Here is a 15,176-nt window from a genome sequence, read left to right as displayed (position 1 = left end):
TCAGGCACGAACCCATATATATTTCTGGTTATCCATGGTATACGGAGCCTATTTTGTTTAAGGATCCATGGCCGTATACCATGGATGGCGACTTTGAGTGTGTTTAGGTACGTTTCGAATCCGGACTTGTTCCCAAATCGAGATGTATCTCTTTTATATCACCACTCGAGCTATGCTATGAGGGTGGCATCCGTTTCTAGAGTTCCTTGGTAGAGCTCTCCTTCACGTGTGGATGATCCAAGAGGCTGCTGGGGGCTCGTCCCCCACCTCTCTCCCGGATCGGGGTCCACAGTTAACGAAATGAAATGAGATTTTGGTCCATTGCAAGCTTCCAAAAAAGAGATAAATGTCAAAATTCCATTCCAGGTAACCAGAAAGCCAGTCACTTGCTAACCATCCCGAAAACTAGAGGACAACCTCAGGCTGGGAGAGATAAGGCATGATGACAGGTTAGGTAAATAATAAACCCGAGTTCTTAAACTCAGGTCAAACCAAAACATCTAACTTGGTCGTGCATTCAAATTCCAGGAACGATCTTGGAAGAATGCCAAGACCAAGTTAGGTGGGATTAAAAAGTTATAAAGCCCGAAAAGAGGCGGAAAAAATCCAATGGCTGTCAACCCGTAAAAGCCATCACATCACAGCCGGGGGGCAGAAATCTTAATTTGATCGACCATGTTCTATCAAGGCACGGTCGATCCGATTAGAAACATCCCCTTGCTCAAATAAAATTGTTCAGATAACAATCAAAGATAGATCGACGAGGTAACAAAATCACAAAACTTGGGCGAGTTCTAAATTCATTGAATACCAAGCCGTAAAACATCCACCGGGCAAAATATAACAAAATCGCTCAAAAATGAAGCAATCGGAGTCCCACTCAATAGTTCATACAAACCATGAATGGCCTACAAAGCCAAAATACAAAGTAAACAAACATCAACTGAGAAACATGAAGATGAAAGCCTAAGAGCCAGGGGCGTCCTGGTCATCAGGAACGAAAGTGACATCAACCCGCTCATCAGGGACCAAGGTGGGAGCATGGTCGTGCTCATGATCGGCATCCCCAACCGCACAATCATCGACCAGATCAGCAGAAGGAGTGGAGAACAGACTCTCTCAAGCAATATCCTCAAAATAAAAACCAGCACTAGGATATTTCTTCAGGATAAGGCCTTTGCAAGCATCAAAAGCCTTGGCATAAGCAGTAGAAATGAGGTCATCGCACGCAGCCTGCTTCTTATCCACGGCCTCCTTCTTGTTGCCAGATGCTTTAAGGCCTTATCATCCAATGCCCTTCGAATCTTCTCATCCCGAGCGTTCTTCAAGCTGTTATACTCCTCAACCATATTTTTTCTCGCCTCCCTCAATGATTTCCACTTCGCAAGCAGCAGATCATTGTCTTTATTGGCCTGATCTAACTCTTTCTGGAGATCCGTTATGGTTTCAGTAAACATGTTTGATTTCCTCTCCATATCAGCCCAGTAACAGTTCAACTACAAATATAAGTAGCAAGTAAGAAGACAACCAGAGCTACGAAAGCCGTACATAATCAATTGAAAAGGAAATGAGGGTAATTACCTAATAAATAGATGCAAAACCAGACCCGAAGGCCGTGTCGGGAACTTCTTTCTCAATGCGTATAGCATCCTTCTCCAGCACGACCTTCTTAAGGATTTCTCGAGCAACATCCGGATTGGCAAAAGCAGTATCTGTTCGAAGGACGGACCAGTATGGACGAAATACCTTATCTTTGCCATTTGGCGCAACGGTGGAAGCCAAGCGCTTTGCCCCAGTCTCGGCTCCAACACCTGATTCTTTGACATCTTTAGGACGAGTCACTTTATAAAGCTGCAATAAAGAAGGGAGGGACTTACCGGCTGTAGTAGGCCTAGCCCCCTTTTCCTTCTCCCGAATCGGACGATCAGAGGACCCTTCTAATTCCTTCTTTTTCTGTGCTCGGCTTGCTTTGCCCGCCATCACTGGCTTTATCTCGGCCTTCTTCGCAGCGTCCATCACTAGAAACAGAACAAAGAACAAAAAGTCATAAGGCAATCAGGGAATAAGATATAATTAGTGAAAGCAAAAGAATAACAGATGCATGAATTCCAATCACAACCAGGCCTGAGGCACCTACTGGCTGAAGTCGCAGAGCTAACTCCAATTGTTGACAAGGTCTCTTCACTATCACAGTTCTTACTATAGATTGTTGGCCCATCCTTCTGGAGATGTGCCTCAAGGGCCCTAAAGGTCGCCAGATCATCACCCGACAACTCAGGCTTCTCACTCACCGACTTTGTATCTATGGGTTCCCACACCAAGGAAACTTCCCATCTCTCACCCGGGTTGGAATCATCTAGGCTCACATAGAAGAACCTACCTTTCCACCCATGAATAGAAGAGGGCAAACCATCTATGAACCTGATATCAGATCGCTGGCTTAGATAAATCCAGCTGTCTGAACAGTTCTTTATAGGACAACAGCATCAACGGAACACCTCCAAAGAGGGATCTCTCCCTAGCACCTCCTTCACCACATACATGAAACCGACAACAATTCTCCAAGAGTTCGGGGCGACTTGGGATGGTGCTAGGCCATAAAAATGCAACATCTACATTTTCATTGGGAGCCTGATCACCCGCTTCTGCCAATCGTAATCTAAATCGTTCTGGAATGCAGTATTTGACCCTAATAAAATCTAACTTCTGCTCACCTAGCGTACTGGACACGGCAAGAGCCACCTTGTGGTATTTCACTTCAGCATCCATCTGTGCCTCCGTGATGATATCTACAATCCTATCCAACACGGACAATCGGGGAACCCCCTCTACATGATTCCTCAGTTCTCCATCGGGATCATGATCTGCTCCCCCATAAAAAAGAGACGCTAACAGATTCGGAACCATGCCTAAATCTAAGATGGGATCCTCATCGATAATGTCCACCTCTCCATCACTGTCTACGACACGAGGGCCAGGGAACCCTCCCCGATGACTCTGATCAACCATAGTCTGGCTGATCAGATCAGGATCATGATCTGTTCCCCCATAAAAAAGAGACGCTAACAGATTCGGAACCATGCCTAAATCTAAGATGGGATCCTCATCGATAATGTCCACCTCTCCATCACTGTCTACGACATGAGGGCCAGGGACCCCTCCCCAATGACTCTGATTAGCCATAGTCTGGCCACCACAACCCCTAGAGGTGGATCTAGTCCTCTCAGAAGAACTAGTTCCAGAATTGCTATCGAAAGAAGAAGTTTCTCCTGAAGACGAACCATATCCGAACTCAACTTGGGTACTAGAACTACTATTGCTACCAGACATGAACGGAAAAGTTAAAAAAGGAAGAGCAAACAACGAAGGAAAAATTACCGACCAGAAGATGAAGAGCCCCGAACTCAAGGAAAACCAACACCACCGAAGAGACAAGAGAGAAAGGAGAGCAGAACAGGAAGCAAAAAGGAGATAGAAATGAGAAGGGAAGAGGATGCCATCTCCTTTTAAAGGTGACCAAAAACCACAGACCCTTGACATCCTCAAATACCGTGATGCCATGTATCCCATCATGCCAAAAGCCATTAATGGCTGACACAATTTACAAAAAGTTGCGCCTAATCATCTCACCTACTTCGGATAAGACAAAATCTGGATCGTCTAAATACCGATCCGAACAGGGCAAGACTAAGAGAATTGGGAAAGACGCCCAAAGATATCCTACGGCTGAAGAATTGTCATCAGACATTTTTACGAACACCTTGCGGACTTCTTTCAAGCCCCCACATTTTGTACACACACTAACGGGCTCGGCTTCTACGAAAAGGGTGTTCTTGAACTAAAGAATCGTCATTAGGAATTTTGACAAACACATTGAAGGCTTCTTTCAAGCCCCACACTTTGTACTCCCGCCAACAGATGTCGGTCTCAACAAGAGGGTTTTGTGGTGGACACTGAACCAATCAGGGCATGAAGCTTCTGGCCATCGCCAGTTGAATCAATCAATGCGCGATGGTAGTGAAAGGAGGTGCGAGTCTAGGATTTCACCTTGCTACCACGATCTGCTAAAACTTGAAAGCAGCGACATCTGATCCCCCAAAGCAAGACTTGGAATGAATCCAAGCCCAACAGAGCATGTACTTGGGATTTCGGAGTTACACCCAAGAAGATCTCGTGCGCCTAACGAAGTTGGGACCAACCCAAATGACCATGCACCCAAAACATTGGAGGTGATACCCAAAACCTAACGCGCCTAAAAATAAAGGTGAGGCTCCTGATCGGCTAATACCGATCCAAATATGGCGGTGTAGACACCCCATTTTGACCGAGCCCTAATTCTCAAAATCGAGTAAAATTTTCAAAGCCCAATCTTGAAATTTCCTGAGAACCAAGCCTGGAGTGCCCGGGAGCCTGAAGAATCCAAAAAAATGCCTATTTGCAGACCCTGGTTGAAGCCCCTTGTGGAGCCTGAATGATCCAGAACCCCATTAATTTTCATTAATCAATTACCCTTGATATCACTCCCCATTCTCCCTAAACTTACAAAAAAATAGTGAAACATTTCCTGAATTTTGGTATTAACACCTATGTACTTGTACCTCTAAACTCTAAAGGCTTGAATACAACCTGGTCAGGATATTTCCACTGATTGTATTTTCTTTTAGTGTCTGAAAAGGTTGTCCATATTTTTAGGCATGTCTGTATAAAATTTCGAGTAGAATGGGCGAGTGATAGCAAAAGAGAGGAAAGGACAGGTTGAATTGGTGTAGAGTGGGGTGTGCTGTTATCATTTACTTGTGTTTAAGAAGGGGTTGCATTGTTAAGGTAAGGAGGCACTCATGTCAGCCCATAAATCAATTAAGCAAGAGGAGTATAAATTGGTCTAAAAGAGGGTGTATTATTTTAAGAGGGCTGTCCACAAGAAGAATAAGGAGCCAGTATATCATTCCCTTTTCTTTTTTTTAATCACCCCTCTTTTACCCTAAGCAGCCCCTGGTAGTGTAAAAAGGGGTAGTCACAACTCATTAGGGGGTTGTCCAAGAGAAGTTAAGGGGTGAGAATATATCATTTCCCATTTGTTTTAAAAACCCAAATCGATTAGGGTTAGAGGGAGGCCTCATTTTTGGCAGCCAAGGGAGAATAGCAGAGAGGAGGAAGCTCGAGCTCCACCCATCTCCACCCCCATTTCACCCAAACCTTCCACCATCTTCTTCTTCTCCGAGCACTCCCCTCTCTACCACCACCGCCGACTACTCCATTTCACCCAAACCCCCATTTCTCTTGAAACCCACTTCAAAACTCATTTCTCCATCTCTGCCCTTAGCCATTAAACCCCCCACCATCCGGCCAAGCCACCATTATCTAACCCTAACCTAGCTAAAGACCAAACCCTCTCCCATCGCCATCTCCACCACCCTCACTTGACATCCATCACTTGCATCCCACCCACCATTTTCAAGACCCAAACCCTCTCCCAATTTTGTTTAGAAAAATCAGCAGAGGAGGCTGAGAAATAGAGATTGAGGGGAGTAAGAAATAGAGATTGAGGGCTGAGAAAATTGAGAGCTGAGAGATAGAGAGATCAAGCGAAGAGTTCTTGATTTTGGGGAAAAGAAAGACATAGATAAGGCGTCGGCATCATCCCTTTCTTTGGCCACTCTGACAAGGATCCGGCCATAACTCCACGGCCATCATATTCGAGCTCCATCTGACCTTCTCCGGTCACTGCAGCAGATCCGTCATAGTGATATTCTCAAAATTGATCTTCCCTCCTAAAGATTCAGGTAACATTCCTAACATTCCTCGGCATCTTTGGGATATATATGTGGTTGTTTTCCTGTCTCTTTGATATAGTAGCATTAGTTCATGAGTTGGTGCTAATTTGGTTCTTGAATATGAAGTGATAATCTGATTTTTTTTTATGGATGGATGGTGGAGGGACGTGGTCTTAATTAATTTAGGAAATCAGATTATTACTCTACTCCATGTCATGAGCAGGAGTATCATCTGATTTCACAGGAGACTGTAGTTTTCTCAAAATTGATGTTGCTATGTATTTGTTGGTTATCTTCTTTGAAGGTTACTCATCAGTCTTCATTGTTTCTTCTGAAAAATATGAGTTCATTGTTTCGATGATTGGAATGGTTTGGTTTCTTTATCACGGTTTCTTTGTGTGGATTTCCTTAAATACCTTGCAAACTTTGACTGCTTGATTTAGATTGAGACCTTAGTCATCATTCTCTAAGGACTAACCTAAGTAGAGAGTTGCCAGTATTTTCATTTAGCTTTGGGATTTGCATTTTCTTTGATTTGATGATAATTCCATGATAGATTTCATGATTTGATCTTACAGCCCCTGTGGTTTCATTTCTTACCTTTTAGGCTGAATCCAAATTTCCATATTCTTTTGATGTCAAATGGCAAGTAACAGATTTTATGCGTGCCAAATGATTCGAGTGATCACTAGGGCTTTGTTGTCGGATATTTAACAAGTGAATCTAGATACACGAGTTATTGTTCTCCCATTTGAGACTTTCTTGGGAATTATGTTTGGAGCATTTCTGCAAGGAGGTTTTTATACAAATTTCATGAGTTATTGGTTAACATTCTTCCCGAAGACAATTTTGTCAATATCTTTATGCTGAGGCCCTTTCCTTATTTAGTTTCAATGAGATTGTTGTCTTTCTATCCCAAAGTAGCTTACGACAGAATTTAACTGCCATCTTGTCATTTCAGCTCCATTTCAGTTTTTCATTTCTCTGATGTGCATATATCTGATACAAATGATATGATTTAGATCCCATCCTACCATTGCATCAGTTTGGAAAATTTGCATGAGTATACTAATTCACGCAAGTCTTGGGTTTTGTTCCTTCTTGTTATATTCTTACCTTGATCTTCAAGTCTAAATGAATATGATTGAGCGTGTCTTTTGGGTTTAGCAATGACGGAATGATTCTTTAGCCAAAATCCCTTCCCTTCCCATCTTTTCCTTAGGATTTTCGCAAGGTGTGGGGTTTCTCCTTCTTCCGTGTTCGTTCTCTTCGCGTTCCTCGTGATCCTTTCCGTGCTTCGGGATTCTATTGATTTTGGGAGCGCGCCTTTTCGAGTTTTAGGCGACGACATATGGAAACCTCCTGAGTCGCCTCCCCGCCATATAGCTTTTTCCCCTCTTTTATCTTAGTAGACTTTCTTAGTCTCTAGACCCCCTTTAGATATTAGATGGCAGTTCATCCCTTCATTGCAAGGACAATGAAAGAGATATCTGGCGCCCCCACTAGGAGACATGCTTTATCTCATTAAGGTGTTTCTCCCTCGAGGGCAAGCCTTATTGTTTAGAGCCTCCCCCTTTGAGAGTCTGTATTAGTCTGGTAGAGAGTTTACCCATAGGAGGCATGCCTGACCTCATTTACAGGAGTCCGCCCATAGAAGACAAGCCTTGTCTCGTTTAGAGAGTTTCCCTTTAGGAGGCTTACCTAGCCTCATGTTAGAACCCTCCTTTCTAGAGCGAGCCTTTGACTCATTTGCCCTCCCTTATAGAGCAATAGAGAGTCTTGGACTCATTTGCTTCCCATTTAGAGTTGATTATTCTTTATGTTAGGAGTTCGCCCCATAGTTTTATAGTTTGCCTGTTAGATAGGAGTTTATCCCTTAGGGCTGTTAGCACTTTTCTTTGTTAGAGACTATCTTAATCATATAAAATCTTTAGTGCTAGGGATCTTAGATTGTTTTCACTGCTCCTGGAGCACTTATTTGCTTGTTGTGGATCGTCTCTTTGAGACATTTGTTGCTTGTTCGAGGTTTCCCCTTTTGCCTAGTTTATGGTTATGCTTGTTTGTTCCATGTAAGAGTGAAATCATTTTAAGATCCAAAAGCTTTGAAATCATTTAAAATCACAAAAAAACATCAGAAATTTAAAACAATAAAAACATTTGGAATTTCGTTAAAAGCATTAAAAATTTTAAAAAAAAGTTAAAGTTTTTATGAGCGTAGTTAGGAAGTTCCTTTCGAACTACGTTGGCTTTCCTCTTCCACGAGGTACGTAATGCAGCTTGGGATCCATGTCCCAAGTCCAGCCAAACTTTGTAAATAAATACTTTAACCCCTTTTTCTTTAAAACCGTGTTTTCAAAAAGCTCTTCCTCTAAAGTTAGGAGTTTCTCCTAGATTGAGAGTTTTTTTTTAGAGTTAGGGCGTTTGTCATTTATTTGTTTTGGATGTTGTGAGCTTGTTTTAGAGTTAGGGATTTGTCCTAGAGTTATAGGAGCGCCTCCGTCCGGTCAGTTGGCAATCCACATCGCCAACTGATGACTAGAATATGATGCGTTAGTCCGCCCTTTTGTTTTCCTTACGAAACACAGCCTAGTTACACATAAGTTGTAAGAACCACCTGCATTAGCTTAGGGCTAACCTGCATTTAATTAAGGCATACAGGGTGTCCTAAAATCCACAATCCATTGAAATTTAAATAATAGCACAAGAAGCTTTAATAACTAGTCCGGTCTTTTAGATCGAGTCTAGGATAGAGGTCTAGGTGTCTTATGCATCATAGCCTAGAATAGGTGCGAAGAACTTCGTTGCTCTGATTCTCGTGGAGGCGGGGATACGTAGGCTTCTTTGGATGAACATCAGACCATCCAAGGACTCGGGCTCAATCGTTTAGAGTCTTAGGATTTATTATGTTGTGTGTTTTGCTATGTTTTCTTATTTTCATGTGCAGACCTTATACCTTTAGCTGTAGCATGCATGTGTTTGTCCATCAGAACTTAGACACCAGTTAGGCATGTCACTTATAACCTAGCTATGATTAGGCGACACACCTCTTTTATTTTGTTTTGTATGTGCTTATTATTTCATCCCCGAATCATGTATGATTAGGTAGACGTCTTCTCGGGGATATTTCGTTTCCATTTCATACGATTTTCGCCCGAAACTCTTCGAGGTTAATAATAAATGGCATAAGAGACCAAGTGCTTGCACTCAGACGAATTGGGGGTGCTCTTCGGACCTTCTCCATTCGTAATCAGGCACGGACCTTTTGTATCTCTCGTTATCCGTTGCAGACAGAGCATTTGTTTTGGTTCCATGGCGTATCCATGGATGGCGACTCTGAATTATTTTTAGGTATATCTTGGTTTCGAGCCCTTACTCCAGATCAGGATGCATCTCATTCATTTTGTATTGACACTCATGCTATGCTGTGAGAGTGGCACCTATTTCGAGAGTTCCTTGGTAGAGCTCTCCTTCACATGTGGAGATCTTTGAGGATTGCAGGGGGATATCGAATCCCTCGTCGCACTCTGTCCTCAGGATCGGGGTCCACAGGCGGCATCACACTACAAGCCAGCCACAACTCTAAGAAAAGAATGAAATCCATCCAAAGAATGATGCGCCTAAAATTGTGGAAGTTATACCAAAAAATGAGGCGCACCCCAAAAAAGTTGGGCTCTTGGATCGGCCTCAGCCAATCCCAATATGAGGCACAACCCCCAAAAGTTGGGCTCTTGGATCGGTCTCAGCCGATCCCAATATGAGGCGCACCCTAAAAAGTTAGGCTCTTGGATTGGCCCCAGCCGATCCCGATATGACGCACGCACCATAAAAATTTCAGATCAGCCAAAACCGATCCCAATTATGGCACCCAAAAATATCGGAACTTTGGATAGCATGTTGCCGATCCCAGCATGGTGCCGGATTATAAAAAATGAGTTTTAAGATCATTCCTACTCAACCTGGCTTTAGTGCCTTAAGGAAAGAACGGATCTGATTTTAACATATCCAGCATACATGCAAAATTCGGAATGCGGAGTTATACCCAAAGTTTGGTGTGCCTAAAAAATGGGAGTTTGGGGGATCGACTAAAGCCGATCCAGATATTGCGCAATCACCAAGATTTTAAAACGCCTAAAAAATTGGATTTTGACCCCAATCTAACTACTATATATAAAGGCGGAATCGTGGCTTAAGTTCTTCCACCCTTTGCCAAAAATCTCATCTATATCCCAGCTGTATTATGCCTATTCTCTTTAATAATAAGTTATGATATTAACTACTTTCTTTATGGTAAAATCGTAATCTACATACGAAAAGTACCGACAAAGGGTACTTGTCTATGACAATTACAAAAAAAAATACCAAGATGAGGTAAAGACATATGACAATGACGAAACAACTACTTGATATTACTCATGCAGGGCTCTTGCAAAATATTGACGGATTCCAGGCACGTCAAGAGGAACAACAATTATGGAAACCTTGGAGGGCTAGGATCAGCCTATATCGATTGGGGGGCTAAGATAATATTAAATAATATTCATAATTATTTAATATTATCCCTAAATTTCGGTCAAAATTCTATACGAGAAAAATAGTCGTTCTTTAGCCGGATTTCAGGCGAAATCCGCGAAATCCATAAAAATCAATTTAAAAGATACTTTAACTCGGTCAAAATTTCAGTAATTTTGGCCGAAATTTCAGGATAATATTAAATAAGAGATAAAATTCATATTTTTTTTTGGATATTCTTTAAATTTCGGAACGGGATTTCGGGGGGAAATGAAATTCGAACGAAATTTTGAAATTTTGGTTAAATTTCGGAATAAAATTTCGAGGCAAAACAAAATTTTGTTACAAATTTCATTCCATTTCTGGTTGACCGGATTTGGATTTCGGTTGAAATTTCAAACCATGCTTAAGAGCAAGATTTTAAATTTCAATTTAAGTTTTTATCGTCTTGGAAATGTGGACGTTTCGGTTTCAAATGAAAATTTCGGTAAAAGGTAAAGTAATACTGTTTTCCCTATTATATGAATAGACCCTAGGTAGTTGTTCCTTTTAATCAACTCCAATATTAGATTGCCACTTCATTTTGCACTATTTGAACTGATATTTGGGTCCTAGTATTCTCCAATATCCAAAATACTATGGGTTAAAAATTGGTGAGACCCGATCCAATGTGGCACCGTGCTATAAAAAGGTGAAACTTTAGATGTTGATATGGCAGGAATGCTATAAAGAAAAAAGCAAAACTCGGATAGTTTAGAAACAATCCAGTAAGGCTTTAATGCCTTTGAAAAATGGGAAACTAATCGCGATTCACCTAAGAAATTTGAAACCAATCCAAATAACCATGTGCTTAAAATAGTGGGATTTGAATTGGGTAAAACCGATCCTAATCTAACTATTATATATAAAGGCAAAATGATCGGTTAATGTCTTCCACCCTTTGCCAAAAATTCCATCTATATCCCAGTTATATTATGCCTATTCTCTTCAATAAGACGTTATGATATTACCTACTTTATTTAGGGCAAAATCGGAATCTACATTTACATATATGAAGGCAAAATCTTGCATTATTTTCTTCCACCCTTTGCCAAAATTTCCATCTATATCCCACTTGTATTATGCCTATTCTCTTGAATAAGACGTTATGATATTACCTACTTTCTTTAGCGTAAAATCGTAATCTACATACGAAAAGTACCGACACAGGATAACTGTCTATGACAATTACCGAAAAAAGTACCAAGTAGAGGTAAAGACATATGACAATGACGAAATAACTACTTGATATTATTCATGCAGGACACTTGCAAAATATTGACGGATTCCGGGCACCTCAAGAGGAACAACAATTATGGAAACCTCTATCGATTGGAGGGCTAGGATCAGCCTATGGAAATGATTTTATGGGCACAACCGATTGATGTTGTGTTCCATCACATGGACGATTTGGATCAACCTATAACCCTCTATAGATCGGAGGGTTCAGATCAACCGATGAAAATTATTTTTCGGGCACCACCTATGTAGGCAGTGGCCCATCTAATGGACGGTTTGGATCATCCTATGGTACGGGCCATACCGTAGATTTTCATAAAGTGAGGAGTGCGATCATCAAAATATGGTGAGTAGTGTCATTACAAAATATGGTAGTGAGGACATTAACACTATATATAATTTGAAACCATCGTTATTACTTGGATGTTCCCACGTGGGTCGGGTTCAACATTGAAATAGTCTCCACAGTCCACAATAGACGGTTTGGATATGGTGCGGGCCATACTATACTTTAATAAAGTGAGAAGTGTGATCATCAAGATATAGTAGTGCGGATAACATTTCCCTTCGTTAACTGTTAGTCCCTGTTTGGTTTGGATTTTGAGAACCGATTGTGAGTTACAAACTGATTATTGGTGACTCACTATTGCTTCTTAAAATCCAAAACAACCCGGCTTGAGTTGAGGTGGTCAACAATTGGTACCATATCTCAGTGACATAGATTCATTGACATAGATGCAGTCCAATCTCTGCCAAAGGGGATAAAAAATTGGTCAATGCATTGGTAATGAATGATTGTGAAACTCTACTTTCTGGCAAAACTAAGAAGGTATATTTTATAGTTTACATTTATTTTCTTCTTAATTTGTCATCTTCATATTAATACATCATTTAGTTATTTAGTGACTTGCCAATGTATGTCTCTCATACTTCTTCTTTTTTTCTTTTGAAAATTTTACTTTTATTTATTTATACGCCAATACTTACATTTTCTCTTCGATTTATTTCTTTTTCTTTTATTTATATGCATCCATCTAAGAAATAAGCTCTCAACTTTATTCTAGCTTAATTAATATAAATTTCCTTTGTGAAGTCTTCTTAATCACATTGTCTTAGGGTTTACTTATTCTAAATGTTTTTACCAATTCACATGCCAAATGATCTTTATCATAAAAAAAAAATTCAGTTGTGCTTATGCCTATCTAAATGCATAGAGTTCACTTCTATAGGTTTTACAACTATTTTTAGGCCATTACTTAATTTGTGGTTATTCTTACGCGAAATTTATTCCACGTGCATTTTTACTAGTATTGCTCAATTTCAATACCTTGAAAGGTGGAATTTTAGATCGTATCAGGACGATCCAAATATGGCACGAGAAATTTGGAACGTCCCAATGATCCAGTCACAATTCCATGCCTTGGCCCGTTCGTTTCAGATTATGACCCTTGACTATATGTCCAAGACCAATTATTGGGCTTTAAATTAAACGTAATTTTGAATCTCATAATTGGTCCGGGGCCCATAATCGGTTGTCACATTCTTAAACGAACAGGGCCTCTATTGAAAGAAAATTTAGGATCGGAAAAATCCGATCTTGGCATGACCATTTCAAAAAGTTATGCCACTAAAGTTGTGGGAGTCATACCCAAAGTTTCGTGCGCCTAAAATTGGGAAGCCTACCCCAAATATTAAACTCCAGAATTCTCAGGATCGGTCAATATTGACCTCAACATAACGCGTACGTCTCAAACAACTCAGTATTTTAGATCGGCTAATACCGATCCTAATACGACGGGTATCCTAAAAAATTGAGGTTTTGGATCGGTGCCGATCCCAATATGACGTGCCTCTTGAAGAATTGGAGTTTTTTACCGGCTAACCCATCCCAGCATAGCACACGGGTCCGAGAAAGTTAGAATTTTAAACCATGTACTACTTATCCCAACATAGCGCTTCAATGCCGCTAAAGTGCAAAGCTATGATCGGCCCTAGCCTATCACGATATAAGGCAAACGATCAAAGTACGACCAGGGGTACTTCACCAGGTTGGATCGAAGTCCAACCTCACCAAAACAATCTGGCCCGTCTAAAATCGGTCTAAATGATGAACAGGGACGGAAAACAACAAAGATAACCTTAGAAGCCGATACTCAAACTTCCCCAGGCCATAAATATGGCCTAAGGAACTAGGGGGCATCTGAGGGGCCCCAGAATTGATCATCCAATTAGGAGGCTACACGTATCCTCTGACGATATACCTTAATTACCCCCGCCACCAGAGAATAATTAAGGGTTCGACCCTAAAAGATGAGGGAAGCACTTACTCTCCGCCCAATCACAAGGCGACACCTATCCAAAGGGTAAAGAGGTAAATTGGCTATAACCACCTACTATAAATAGTCATCCAAGGCTTAAAGGTAAGGGTCCAAAACCTGAGAAACAACTATTCATTACCATTATTGTCTTGAGATGTGGTCATATACTGACTTGAGTATCGAAGGGCCAATCCGGAGCAACGACTCCGGGTTGGTCTTCTGACCGGGTGTTGCCTTGTGTAGGACTCATCTAGGCGCATGATACCCTCTATTCAAACGGTCAGATCACCATTCATTCCTCCCTCTGATCAGAGCCAGACCAAGTTTGCTCCTCTTGAACTGCCACGTCACATTGACTGTTTTCAACCACAACACCACTAAATTAAAATTGAATAACGTTGGTTCAAGTTATCTTTTTTTGTATGTAAAAATAGTAGAAAATTTTAGAAATGTTTTCCCTTTTCAATCTTTTCCATAAAATTCCGACAACCCAAACAGGGCCATTAAAATCATATCTAACAAAAAACCATTTTCCTAGTGAATTCATAATTTTAAGCTCTTGATTATTGGGGACCGTTTTGATGTGGGGAAAGAAATTTTATGGAAAAAGAGAAATATCATGAGAATTTTTTTCCGTGAAAATTATAAAAAACACACGGATCTACATGGGCTGAAGTTTTATTAAACAATAAGAAAAAAATTTATTTGAGAAAAAATATCCACGGAAGATCATTTTTCCAAACAATTGGAAAACTCATTTTGAGGGAAACTTTCTTACTGTCCTCTACACTCTAACCTTAGAAAATCTGCAGCACAAATTTTTTACATAAATTGTACTCGTGCATGCCGCGTGCGGTTTTCTTTGTCTTGCTGCAATATAGAGATAGAGATTCGCTAGGCAATTTCACGGAAAGCCACTTCGCAACTCACTTTTGCATGAGAGAACAGCCACCCCAAATGAATTAAAAGAATGAGACAAAATCTGCTAAAAAGTAAGCCTGTGTGGCTGTTCTCTCTTAAAAAGTGAGCTGAGAAATGACTTTCCACCAAGTTGCCTAGCAAATCCCTATAAATAAAAGTTATTTATTAGCTATAAAGAAATACATTTAAAAGAAATTTAATAATTAAAAGAAACTTCACATTTATAAGGTTTTAAATAACTTTGGTATCACCTAAGTGTTCCTGTTCAGTATAGTATATATTATAGCAATCAACCTTTCAGTTCTTTGTAAAGGGTTGAGATCAATCTCAATAAAAGAAAGAGTATTGCTAGGGAAACCGAGAGTAGAACCTAAAA

General features: G+C 40.6%; 1 long non-coding RNA gene across 1 annotated transcript; it reads right to left on the bottom strand.

Moving 5' to 3' along the window:
• Positions 1–880: 880 nt before the first annotated feature.
• LOC143855671 (uncharacterized) lies at positions 881–1,951 on the bottom strand. Its single transcript, XR_013238034.1, has 3 exons — positions 1,878–1,951; positions 1,582–1,811; positions 881–1,496 (listed from the first exon to the last, which is right to left on the bottom strand). It is a non-coding gene; the product is annotated as an uncharacterized LOC143855671 (long non-coding RNA).
• Positions 1,952–15,176: the final 13,225 nt, after the last annotated feature.

This window comes from Tasmannia lanceolata, unplaced genomic scaffold (genome assembly GCF_043159265.1).
Source record: "Tasmannia lanceolata isolate RefF3 unplaced genomic scaffold, GAP_Taslan_0.1 ptg000023l, whole genome shotgun sequence".
In the NCBI taxonomy this organism is placed as follows: domain Eukaryota; kingdom Viridiplantae; phylum Streptophyta; class Magnoliopsida; order Canellales; family Winteraceae; genus Tasmannia; species Tasmannia lanceolata.
The sequence above is the reverse complement of the archived record's forward strand: the minus strand, read 5'-3'. Positions and strand labels throughout refer to the sequence as shown.